Source organism: Lygodium microphyllum, chromosome 10 (genome assembly GCF_053477565.2).
Source record: "Lygodium microphyllum isolate KBCC chromosome 10, Lygodium_microphyllum_v1.1.10, whole genome shotgun sequence".
Lineage (NCBI taxonomy): Eukaryota > Viridiplantae > Streptophyta > Polypodiopsida > Schizaeales > Lygodiaceae > Lygodium > Lygodium microphyllum.
In genome coordinates this window covers 91099519-91113087 of record NC_141144.1, presented here as the reverse complement: position 1 = coordinate 91113087, position 13569 = coordinate 91099519, and positions in this window count along the sequence as shown.

Below are 13569 nucleotides of genomic sequence, written 5' to 3'. Positions count from 1 at the left end.
GTGACCCTTATGGATCTAGCCTTTGGATTAGATAAAGTAGTTGTGATGCTAATAATGCAAGGCATAATGTAGTGAGTTGTGGGATGTAGAAGTTATTAGGGATCCCTATTTTGGGGTTTGGGAGCCCCAAAAGTAGTCCCTATCTAGGGGAGGTATCTAGGGCAATGACCCCAACCCAACAATAAAGGGAATATCCCTAGAATATTTCCTAGTCGATTAGGGATAGGTCATAATATGGATGGATAGGCCAACCAAACTACATCCTCAAGCTATAAAAGGAATACCCCTCTAAAATTATAATCAATCTATCTTTCACCCAATTAGAGTTCTTGAAGCTAGCCTTAATCTCTTTGCCTAGCATTTGTGTGGATCACCATCTAAGCTTCATAGGGGAAGTGCATGAGTGGACAGAGCCATCTTTGTATTAATTTTTTCAGAATTAAAGAATTTTATGTTCTTTTCATGTTTTCTCTATATATTATGTACTCCTTACTTAGACTCTATTCATTTTTCAATGTAATTTTTATAGGATCTTCTTTGAGTTCATCTTTGGAGACTTGGCAATGGATGGAGGATGTAGTTCACTTATGGTTTGGCTATTGAGGGGAGTCATCGGATATGCTCAATGCCCCACCCTCATTATATACTACCAATGACCCCATGGTGCTCAATGTTGTAAGACCCCCATTAGGAGGAGAAGCCATGTATAGTCATGTACATTAGTTGGTCTTGACTTATATATCAGATGAGGTCTATGTGACTAGATGGCAAAAAGGTGACCTTTGTGGGTCTGGCCTTTAAGTTATATAAGGTAGTTAAGTTTGTAGCAACTTGAGGCACACTACATTGGGTTGCAAGATATGGGGGTTATCAAGCATCCCTATTTTGAGATTGAAGGGCCACAAAAGCCACCCATGGCTAGGGGGGCCTAGGGGGGCCAATGGCCCTCAATCTATATCTTATATCTCTATGATTGTGAGGTGCCCACCCATCAGCTATCTAGACATGCATTTAGCGGTCTATCAAGAAACAAATCTAAGCATCGCTACCCTGCACTCCCATGGAATATTTCGGGTTTTGTTGCCTAGGGTTCCTTGAATTTGCATTGCAACGGAAGGTTTATAGCGGAACCCACTAGGATCGACTTGAAATTTGGGCTTCTAGTGGCCAAGGTCTCTTAACAACATTCTAGTGTCGGATGTTGGACATCCTACTTTATGCAAAGATACCCAATCCGAAGCAAACCCATGCCGCACTTGGTTCAAAGAGAATGGGAAACGAGAGGGATGCACTGCTCAACCTCTCTGCCCATAGGGCATAGTCCCATTTCGGTCCCCTAAAATAGCATGAATCGGGTTCTAACCTAACAATACCTAAAGGTCAAATGACGGTAAAATCTTGTGAGAAGTCCCCCAATTTTTTGGGACCACCCTGCCATAGGACAGACTCGTCAGGGTTTCCGCCCACCCGCTTCCCTCAATAGCTTTAGTTTTCTAATTAGGTCCTACCACATTTATGTGTGACACTTAAAGTCAGCTTCATTAATAAAGCATTTTAGGGAACAAGGTTTTTTCGCATAACTTATATCACAGACACAAAAACAGAGCAAACAATCTATTGACAAACAAGATTCAAACAAGTTCCTTAACTTATCTTCAAGTTAATCTTTGTCTCCCATCCATACAGGAGAAATTATGTATCGCTTCTGTCCAACAGAAGTATCCCTTCTGCCCTGCAGAAGTAACTGGTCCAATTCACATGGCACCACAACTCAATCCTTTATCTAGAATAGGATCTCCCAACATGCCCAGACGTTGGGGGCCACGGAGGTCTTCAACTCCATTCTAGACCTAGCAAGGGGTGTCCAGAGCTCCAACTGACATGCAAGCTATCTAGGAGTGAAACCTCATTCCCGTGGTTGGCCTTTTCACCACTCGACCTTTGGCCCATGAGTCGAGTAGTGCCCTCTCGGGTTAATCTACAGTGCGATCATGGAGGTGATCCACCCGTGCAATATATCCTTCCTTAATTAAATCCTTTAAGAATCAAGCACAAACAAGGCATTCAGCCCTAATATCATTTTTCAAGAAAACATTCATTTATTCCCATGGCGACTTGTCATCACAGACCCTTGCCATGCATCTACCATGAATAACAAGAACTTGGAATAATCATCCAAACAACAACTAACAACCAGTTGAATGTAAAATCATTTAGGATGTTCTTCGATCAACCAACAAAATCAATTGCATTCTTTCCAACCAATGCAAGAATAGATGATATAACATTTCCATCGTATATTTGCTCTCCCCCTTGGGATCTAAGAGCAATACTATGCAAAAATGTTCTTAACACTTCCTTTCTTCGGCTAGGGCATATGTTAAGGGTTCAAACACTATTCATGACATAAGTTCTATAGGTCACTTACCTTTATTGATAACCCAACCCTGGATTTGGATTGGCAAAAGTCATCGTTATCCAACGGATCTTAGGACATCTTAGTTTTAACCCTTATGATTAATTTATTATATTAGCTCTTAGTCAAGTCATGAGGCAACTAGAAAATTATCCTCATAAATCAAACATGTTATAGGTATAACATGTGAATACTTAATAAGATAAGTGTAAGATGATCTCAAGTAATTAGACTCCAATAGGCCTTGCATTGAGCTAGAATCTAGTTTTTCTTAATATTTGGGCTCTTAGGCTAAGTACTTTTGAAGTATTTAAACTTTAAACTAGTACTTTCTATTCATGATTCTCAATGTCATATTCTTTTAGTAATTATGATATTTGTAACCCTTGACTACCAGTAAATAAGTCATATGTAACTAGGTGCAATTATCTTCCCTTGATATATGCACTTCACAAACTCCATCTTTCGAGCAGGTGAGATGACATTTATCCTTTTCCATGACCTGTACTCGTGCATCGTAGTATGGGGCCTAACTTATCTCATACGAGAATCAAAGAAAGCATCTATAAATTTGAAAATACATTACTTACGACCGAAACCACAGTTGGATTGACAGTGATGCCTTTGCTTGAAGCCTTGTTGCTGGTTGCAGGATTGTCATCTGCACACGATATTCTTTGCATGGAGGCCATCGTCCGCAAGTAGTCTCAAGAGATTAAGAAGGTGGAATAGATTCAAGATGGGAGAGCCTAAGAGAAGATGGTAAAGTCGAGGATCGAGATAGAGGGAATTGAGCTAATTCTCTTCCTTGCAACCTCTGAGGGTGATTCTGCTCTCTCTCTCTCTCTCTCTCTCTCTCTCTCTCTCTCTCTCTCTCTCTCAAAAGCTCTCTTTCAAGCTCTTCCTCACAATCTCTTGGAGGGGTATCCTTCTCTCTACCTCTCTCTCATAGTCTCTCGAGGTCTCCTTATGCTTTTGTATGCCTCTCCCATGCCTCATATTTATAGTGAATTAGAGAAAAGTGCTTGTGGTTGAGAAGTGGAGCTCTTTGTGGAGGGGGAGCTTGGAAAGATCAGTGATCTAATGCTCAGATCATAAATATAATGGTTCCATTGGCTCCGAAAGGGGGGTAAAACTCCAAGACACTTGTTTAGAAAGTTCTTAGTTTACTCCTTCTTCTTTTCTCTATTCGAAGTGTTGTTTTCTATCTGTGCATTGCAATTGCGGCGCGCATGATTTCGCAAATCACTTTTGTTTATTTTTATTTTTATAAATTCTCCAAAACTAACTAAAACATCACTTGTCTTTTCTTTTAAATGACATCTAGTTCTAAAAATCTCCATATCTTTTTTTTGGATAATATCTAAAAGATCTAAAATATACTAGTTTTGCCCAAAATCTAATATTTTTGGACCATCCAAACTATACACATTAATACTAGTGATTAATATAGCTCATAAGCCTCGTTCACATTGTAACTTACGTGAAGGGTGGCCACGGTCCTTATTAATCTGAGAAAAATATCAGATTTATGACTCTTGATTTTTCTAAATAAAATATTTTTAATCAAATAAAAATCCTTAATTATTAATGTTAATTAGTTTTTACCTTAATTAGTATTTAGTTAGTAACCTTACTAACTTATTAATTGACTAACTAACTTTCGAACTAACCAACTAACTTTTATTGTGCGGAGATATTACAATGATGCTCTATTTTTTGTGATTTTTAAATTGTTATTTAGGCCTATTCTTAGCTTGAAAATAGTTTTAAAATAACAAATGAGATGGAAAACTTCTTTAAAATTTTTAAAAAAATTCAAAATCTAATATATTTATGGATTCTTTTTTTAAAAAATTATATGAGTAAGATCTCACTAAAAATAAAAATCATAGCATTACCACATCATATTTAACTTATGATGTAATAAAATACTTTGGATATATAATTCAAATATATTTTTATTTAGAGAATCATATTAAAGTACATAAAGTGTTTTTAATATTTCTTCAAAAGAAGTGCTAATAAGAAAGATCAAATTCTTAATGGTTTATATATTTTTGGTTTTAAAAATACAAAGATATATAACTTATACAAAGCAAACAATACTCAAATTCTTTTTCAATGGTTACACTTTTGAGCTTGAACATATATCCCAAATGTATTTTTTTGGTCAAAAACTTATAATGTGTTCACACTATATAACTCAATCTTATATCTTTGTTTTATTTTGTTTTGTGAGTCAGGTATGCACAACTAGGTTTTGCAAGGTATCCACCACACTAGCACTCCCTTATGATATGATAGCACCCTTTGCAACCCTGCCAACTATCCCACTTACATCATGATGGCTATCCCACTACATAAACTCCCCTACGGCACGATGAGGGTTTGGCCGAGCTCCATGAATTGTCTCCCTCATGCCATAAGATCAATCACTTCTCACTCTTCCCCAATGACGCAATAAGGGTTGCTCCAGTTCCATAAACTACCTTCCGCATGTCATAATAACAATCACTTCTCATTCTTTCCCGATGATGTGTGATGCGATAAGGGTAACCAATAGTCCACTATTTACTTAGTGTTTTAATGAAAAAATATATTTGCATACAAGATTCAACTCAAAATTAAACTCACAATGGCTTTGTTGAGAAAAATATTCGTTTGGAGGAAAGTGCATTTCCTTTGCCATGTAAACATGTTGCACCCTAGCAAACCACCCTGATTTGTTATTTTGAAACTAGTGGTAGGTCCCTTCCAATAATACTTGATATCCTCTCATTTCATTTTCTTCACCTTGCGAGAGTCCTTGCAAGATGCCTACATGGTAACCTAATCCTTTATACTAAATATTTTAGGCTCCCATTTTCCATATGCACTTTTGTTAAAGACGGTACAAGAGTCTAATAGAATGAGAAGGATGTCTTGCAGAAGCTATGTAAAAAGGGGGGCACAACCAATGTGCAAAGAAGGAAACTCAGAGAGAAAAGTCAATGAACCCCAAAAAAATGTCAATAAGGCTAATGAAGATACACTCACCACCAAGAAGAATATTCAAATGTGTCTCAAAAGTTACAAAATTGATAGTCTTAATTTTATGTCATTTTTATCTCATCTTTTGTCACCCTTTATTATCTTTATGTGCTTTGAAACTACCAAAAGATATCGGATCTCTAAGATTTTGGCCAAAAAAGAGAGAAAATCTATGAAATGGTCTCTACAATCTCCAAAGCAGAGGACACAAGAATATCATATTTTTCCACACATGGCAAACTCTCATTGGCTCTTTTCTTAATCCACCGATTAACAAAGTGTCATTTTTGAAGCGTTTTGGTCCTAATGCCTCATTTTTCTCATTCAAACGTCCCTATCCAAAGTTATTGCCTTCTTACTACAACAACCCTATTCTAGATATCACTCACGATTCTCATATTTTAGAGAAAAATAATGATACTTTCTTATCATGGATCATGCTTCAATATAGCATTGAGAATATTTAGCAGCCAACCTTCATGCTCTCAAGATGCGAAAGGTGCTATTCAAGGGAAGCCAAAATGAAAGTTAGTCCTAGTTTTGCAACAAGGAGAAGAATATGCATGAGTAAGAAAAAGAATATTCTGAAAGTGAAATTGTTCATAGCCAAACTTCTTGAGAGGTAAAACAACCCTACTTCATAAAAGAAGAAGTACCGAGGGTTATCCTAGAGAGTAAATATACAAGGAATCATTAGGCCACCAAAGCTACTATAGAGACTCTTGTAAAAGTGCTTTAAAAGTGGTTGATCTTGAAGATACATGTATTGCATTGATAGATCATGGATGAGAGATAACTGTTATGACAAAGAGTCTTCATGAAGGTGGAAGATGGACGATTGATTGGATCAAGGTTGGAGAATGTAAGCTACAAATAATGTAGTATGAGATATGTATGTTGCATATGCAAATGTAAAATTACCATTGGAGATTTATATGATAAGTAGCATTTCTTTATGTAGGATGTATCTACTTACCCTATGATTCTTGGGCAATCATATATTACAGCAGCTCATATGGAAGCTAGGGTATTGGATGATGATTTTGCCAATGCTAGGCTTAGAAGTAATGATGGTAAGTGTACTATTTAGTTTCTCACCACATATATTAATCATGAAAGAGATCGTAAAAGTCTTTCTAAGTACCCTTTACCTCCAAATTCTAAATAATTCAAAGAATCCCGAGAAAAAAATCGTGACAGTCTTGTAAGAACCATTTACCACCACCAAATTCCAAAGAATTGAGATAAGATTGGTTTTCAACATGTGTCACTATTAAGCAAGACTATAATAGTACTAAAAGGAAAAGAGTCTCTCCTCTTTTAATAGGTCTATATGCTTTTTTGGAAAGATTTCAATAATATTTTCAGTAGATGGTCAGTTTGTTTTCAAAAGCATGAAAATATGCATAGCAATATAAGATAGCAAGTTTGCAAGGCTTAAGAGAATGTGAAGGAGAATGGTTTGCTTGAGTCTAATGAATATGTTTCATGGATTTTTTATTATGTATCTTGTATTGATACCATAGTAGAACTTATAGCTATGATTTATTCTTGGCTAGATACTAGAAGTGAAATTGTTAATGGATGATGTATTGATATGCATGTCACAAATTGTGTGATGCGGGACTTCTTGAGCTATTGCATTGTATGCACACAATACCCACAAAGGAATCTCACTCAAAAATACAAGGAGAGAGATAGAGTAAAAAATATTTTCTTGTTGTTTTTTCTTTCTTATTTCTCCCACAATTCAATATGCACATGAAGTATAGACAAGAGACACCATAAAGGAAAGTAGGCTACTAAGTTAAACATCACACAAGTAACTATACCAATCAATAGAAACTATAATTATGACAACTATAGGTAGGTGTAACTAGACAAATATAATAAGTGATAATTTAGTATCCATGTGAGTATCATAATAACCACCAACATGCTAAGTATAGACATGCAAACCCATCTAATCAGGTGTTCCATCATCAATGTCTACACATGTTAAGCTTGCTATCTCAACACTTGCCTTCAAGCTAAAGTGCATTTTTGTAACTCCAAAAAAGGTTTGAAATAATCAAAGCTTCTCTGAACCCAATGCTTTTATGAAAATGTCAGCTATCTAATCTTAAAGGCAATATATACCAAGTTAATCTCTCTTGCAAGTACCTTTTCTCTCATAAATGGTAATACACCTCACCATGCTTGTCCTAGCATGGAACATTGGATTCCTAGTCACTTGTATGATGCTCATGTTCTCACAATGAATGACAACTAGACCGTCTCCCTGTATATCCAAATCACCCAATAACTTTTGTAACTATATCACCTCACATGATGCCATAGCAACACCTTTATACCAAGCCCTTGTACTTTATAAATAAACAATTGGTTTCTTTTTGCTGCTCCAAGTAACTATTTCACTATCGGGGAAAACATGAATTTGTTATTAAGTAGATCTTCTATCTCCGACTTGCTACCAGCCCATTGCTACCATCCGAATGTACATTTACGTACCCAAATACTTGTACATCCTAACCTACCTCATTAAGAAGTCCCATAATGTAAGATGGACTTCACATATCTCAATATACACATGACTGCATCCAAATGAGACTTCCTAGGTACTTGCATAAACTAAGTCACAAGTCCAATAGTAAGTTGTTAACCGGTAGACGAACAAGGTGGAAAATCTGAAAAAGCTAAAGCAGAGGAAAAAGGCCAAGGCAAAGTGAAAATGAAGACAAAGGTGCACAAGGAAAATCTAGAAACACAAGAAGCGTAGAAAATTCCTAAATAAGGGACAGAGGCGCACAAGGAAAAGCGCAAGTTAATACTTTTGTAAAAGACTGCAAGCGCATCATGATTTAATTTAAGGAGCGCCGGGCTCTCATCCATGCAATTTTTAAAGGTAGATGGGCAGTAGGAAGGAAGCTAGGAAGATAGGAGGACAACGGGAAAAAGGGCCTAGGCCACGGCCGGCCATGTAAAAAAGGGGATGACCGCCCAAAAGGGATTTAGGGTTTTGTATATAAAGTTGAAAAGTGAATGAGAAACTCATTCTTGTGTGTGTCCAAAGCTTCTTCTTCTTCTTCTCTTATTTCTTGCCTTCGTTCTTGTGCTTGAGTGAGGGATTGAGGGAGTGTGAGGGAGTGAGGGAGTGAGTGTGAGAGAGTGAGGGATCGTGGAGAAGAAGCTCCCCATCTTCTCTCTTCGTCTTCTCTTCTTTTCTTCTCTTCTCTTTTCTCGCGTGGCTATGGAGGATGGAGCTTGATGGAGAGGGCTTGAGGTTGCTTGAGCTTGCCGCAAGGATCGTGGAGCTATCGCAGTGCAAGAGAGAGGAGGGAACTCGATCGAGCATCAAGGTAAGCTCACTACACTCGTAAGGTAGGCATTGCGCGTCGGCTATGTGAGAGGTAGCCATGGCCGCTCGACTTGAAACGCTTGATAAATAAGCGGTCTGTAGGTCTCGGGGTAGAGCTCTGTAGCTCCCCTTCATTTTGGTTCAGTTGCCAGGACCAATGGAATCGAGCCTCGAATGCCGTGCGCATCAAATCGAGCATAGAAGTAGGGTTTGCAGTCTGAACCAGTGCTCGAGATAGTTAGGAGATTTAGGAGGTTTTAATCCTTGGAGCAAGTAAGTATTTTGATTTGTTGGTGAATATTAGAGTAGGACCATCCATCTCCATCTCTGTTTTTTATTTTTGTTGCATTAGGTTAAGATTAGGATAGGAAAAAGAAGGAAAACAGGAAGGGTTCTACTACTGCTAGAAATAAGAAAATAGGGGCTCAAATTCTGTCAATTCGAGCACCACAGTGATTCCAAGTATGTCTGGCATTTCCTTGTAGTGTTTTGCACCTATCTGGAAGGCACTGGATGATTCCATGGAGTAGGCGCTGAGCTTGAGTCATCGCGCGCAACGTGCGGGCTGTCGTCTGCACACTTGGACCAAGTTGTCTAGGTCCGATTCCCAAAATTGGACCACCCAATTTCTAGAGTCGGACCGTCCGACTGCGAGAATCGGACCACCCCATCCGATCCGATTCCAGCAATCGGACCCAATGCCAAAATCGGACCACGTGTCCTAGTCTCAAAATCAGACCAACTATAAGGATTGGACCACTTTTCCTAGTGTGAGAATTGGACCATTGGTCCTAGCGCCACAATCGGACCACTCGTCCTATCGCAAGAGTCGGATCCCCCTGTGTGACTAGGAAAATCGGACCAAAGTAGAAATCAGACTGTTCGATTTTCACAATCGGACCACCCTGTCCGAGTCTTAAAATTAGACCATCATGTCCTATTTTCACAATCGGACCACCCTGTCCGAGTCTTAAAATTAGACCAACCCATCCGATTCCGAGAATCGGACGGTCCGATTCTGAGAATTGGACCACTTCACCAGAACTTAAAATAGAGGGTTTTTTAACCTGCCTGATAGTCCTGGCCACCCTATTCACATCTCTGACCCCCCTGGAAACCCAATTTAGCCGCTTAGAAGCCAAAGACCAGACAGGATAACCGAGGATTCACCCCAAATAGCTAGACACTAAGCGGACTGAATTTAGAACTTGACTTGACTTTCGGTAACCAACCAACCAACCCTGAAGCAGAATAGAGAACGTAGCATGGACTTTCAGTAAGACCTTAGATCAACCAGAACCTGCACTTAGAGCCATATCAGGCTACGAACGTGAGGAGAAGAGTGGAGTTTTCATTGAGCATTTCTTGCATCCGCACCTCACTTTTGATTTTATCACCAAAGGTGCACTACAAGAAAAGAAAAAGCCTATTTTCGCACTAAGCACTAGAAAGCAGGAAGCACAACTTGTGAATAAGATTGACAACTGCTTTCAATAACAAGGAACTCATCAGGAGATATAATAACATCAAGGAATCCACTATTAGGAGAAGATCCCAAAACATAGTTGAGTGCCTGAGAGCCCCATCAATAGGACCTTAAGAGGACACGAAGATCCAGAAGGCGACAACATAGAGGATCGAATGCTGTTGGAGCTACTCAAATTGATCGACGATGTTGTGGAGTTGGAAGTAGGAGCAATGTCAGGATCATGATGCGAACAAGGAGAGGACTGATTGGACTTGGGAGAATTCCCAGTCTTAGTGTAGAAGTTAGTCAATGAGTACAACTTGTTGACTAGGATGGTAGTTTAGGGCAGACCAGTAGAGGAAGTGGTAGCAAGCCTAGAAGAGGAAAGAAGAGCGATTAGAAAGGCGCTAAAGAGCTTAATTGCCTATAACCAGGAGCAGAAGGCTAGGAAACTCCAACAAGATGTAGACATGTACAATGCCCGTGCTAGCCTTGGCTGGTGCAGCCAAAGTAGGGCCAAATGTAGAGAGAGAATGAGCAGTAGAGGCTGACTTATTGTTGAGTGAACTCGTAGCCAAGCGGCTCATGGACAATACGTCCACTGAGCAGAGCACAACAGCCTTAGCCACCGCATTACTCTCGAGATTAGGGGTCACGCAAGGGGCAAAGGGGCAATCTAGAATCCCTATTGTAGCAAAGCAGCTAGACAAGTATGAACCTAGCAATGACCCATATAGCTTTGTGGAGAAATTTGAACAAGTTTGTGAAGCAAACAGTCTCACAAACCTTGCACAACGCTCTCAAGCTTTCGGTTTGTGCTTAGGTGATAAGGGGAGAATTTGGTACACTAGTCTAGATATAGCTAAGTGCATGAACTTTGCCTATCTTAAGGACCTCTTTATCAAGAGATTCTCTGAGGTAGGGTACTCTGACAATCTCATCATCCGGTTGATGAATGTCAGTCAGAGGGAAAAGGAAGACATAAGGGACTATGTCACTCATGTGCATAGCCTCTTCAAGAGGATCCCTGCAAATGAGCGACCTAACGAGAAGGCTATGTCTACCGTATTTATAAATGGAATTCAAAGAGAGGAGCTCTACAAGGCTTTGGCTAGTAACTCCACTCTACACCGAGACGTGTTAGCTAGAGTCTTTGAAGAGACAATAAGGGTGGAAGATCAACTTAGGGAGCGAAGCATGAGGAACACCAGTCAAGACAATACAAGTTAGAGAGTTCCAGAGCGTTCAACAGTTTAAGGAGAGAGAGAGAACTCTAGCATACATGATAAGGGAAAGAGTGTTGACCAAGGCCAGAAGCTGGCTGAGGTGAGAATGGAGCTTGCACGATTGCAAGACCAAATGAGGAAACATGTGCGGTCGCATGTGCAGTGTATACATTGTGGCGGTAACCACCTCCAAGCCGAGTGCCAAGATCCTAAATCCAGGCCGTGCTCAAACTATGGTAGGTTGGTCATGACACATTACATTGCAGACTGCCAAGGAGATTCCCATATGCGCAGCAATACAACCCTCCATACTTAGGCAACAGGCTACCTAAGCTCTTTGGCAGGGGAGCCCAGTTGGCGCTTCCAGCACCAAATGAAGCAAGACCGGCCATTCCTAGGCTAGAGATGAACCCAACAGGCATATCCAGACCACTAGGGCCCTATGTAACCTATCCACCGAGTGATGCTCCTGTTTACTATATGAAAGAACCTAGTGAAGAGGAGACCTACGTGAAACCATACATATCCTATGATGAGGAAGGCAATCCAGTCCTGATGGACTATCGAACAATACCGGTGATGGCGCTAGGTAGAGGAAGAGGCTGAGGCTTTGGAGGACCAAGCCAAGATCCAATCTCATGTTGGACTTGCGGTCATCCAGGCCATATTTCATCATGCTGCCAGGAAATATGGCCTAGAAAGGCCATATTTCATCACGCTGCCCGAAAATGGAACATGCAAACAAGGACAAAGCTGACCTTCGATGCATCGAGTGTGGAATCACACACCTATTTCTTGACTATTCTAGATGGAAGCCATCAACTAGTTATGCCAATGTGCCCTCAATACCCTTGGGGTTGTTTAGTGTGGAGACCTTTGACTGTGAGGATACGCCCATCCCACTACATGTCATGATACGAGCACAGACAAAACTGGCAGGCATCTCATTGCCTAGGCCAAGTAACCTGGATGCAGCCTCGTTGGGAAAGAAAAGCCAGAGGAGAAGGAGAAAGAGAACAGATGCAAAGATCACCCTTAAGACTGAGAAAGCTACAACGCTAGTGACAGGAAAGAGGGTCATTGATGCAGAGGCAGAGACCTCAACTCCTAAGACAACAGAACTAGGGAGTGCCAAGGTAGGTGAATACCCCCACCCTAAACGGTAACTCGAGGCTATAGCCAAAGTCAAGGAATGGGTCAAGGACACCCAGGAACACCTTAAGGACGTAGAGCCCATACTGGAAGACCAAATTGAATATCTTTCTAGTGTGAGTACACCCATTTCACCGTCGCGACCTCAATCGGGGAATGCACCCACACCACATGAGATGCCACAGAGGCAAGACCAGGAAGAAGCATGTCAGCAAGCTAACCAAGATATATGGACAAAAAGTGCTGACCAAGGAGGAAGGCAACCACCCAACAACCTCCTCACCACTTTAGTAACCACACCAGTAACCTTGAGCTTAGGAGATCTGCTTCGGCAGCACCCTTCCTTATAGCAAGAATTAAAGCACTGGGTGGAGGGAAAAGAGGAGCACATTGCCGCTGACTTACAAGAGCAGGATGCAGTAACGCAATTTCCAAGCCCAACACTACACTCAATTTCAAGGTCATTGCACGTCAATGCTTTCTGAGAAGGCACTGAGATGCATGCAATCTTACCTATCTTAGCCTTGGGGGATGTAACATGAAAAGGAATCATAGACACAGGTGTCGATGTCAGTGTCTTGAGCCATGCAATTCTACAGGCTTGGGGAAACCAACCCATGAAAACGGCTAGGTTCAATGTCATATTGGCCAACGGAATGAAGGTCAGATTGGGGTCCTAAAGAGCTGGCCAGTGAAGATCGCAGGGGTGCAATTTTCCGTGAACTTCATTGTCATGAAGGGAGTGGACTACGATATACTGCTAGGCCGACCCTGGATGAGGAATGCTTGAGTTATTAAAGATTGGGGTAACAATCTCATCTTCTTGGGGAATAGAACAGAAGCGGTAAGGGTTGAGATGGATACCTGGAATACTACCCCAGCCGACCTTGATGCTATCTCAACCATGTTAAAAGGT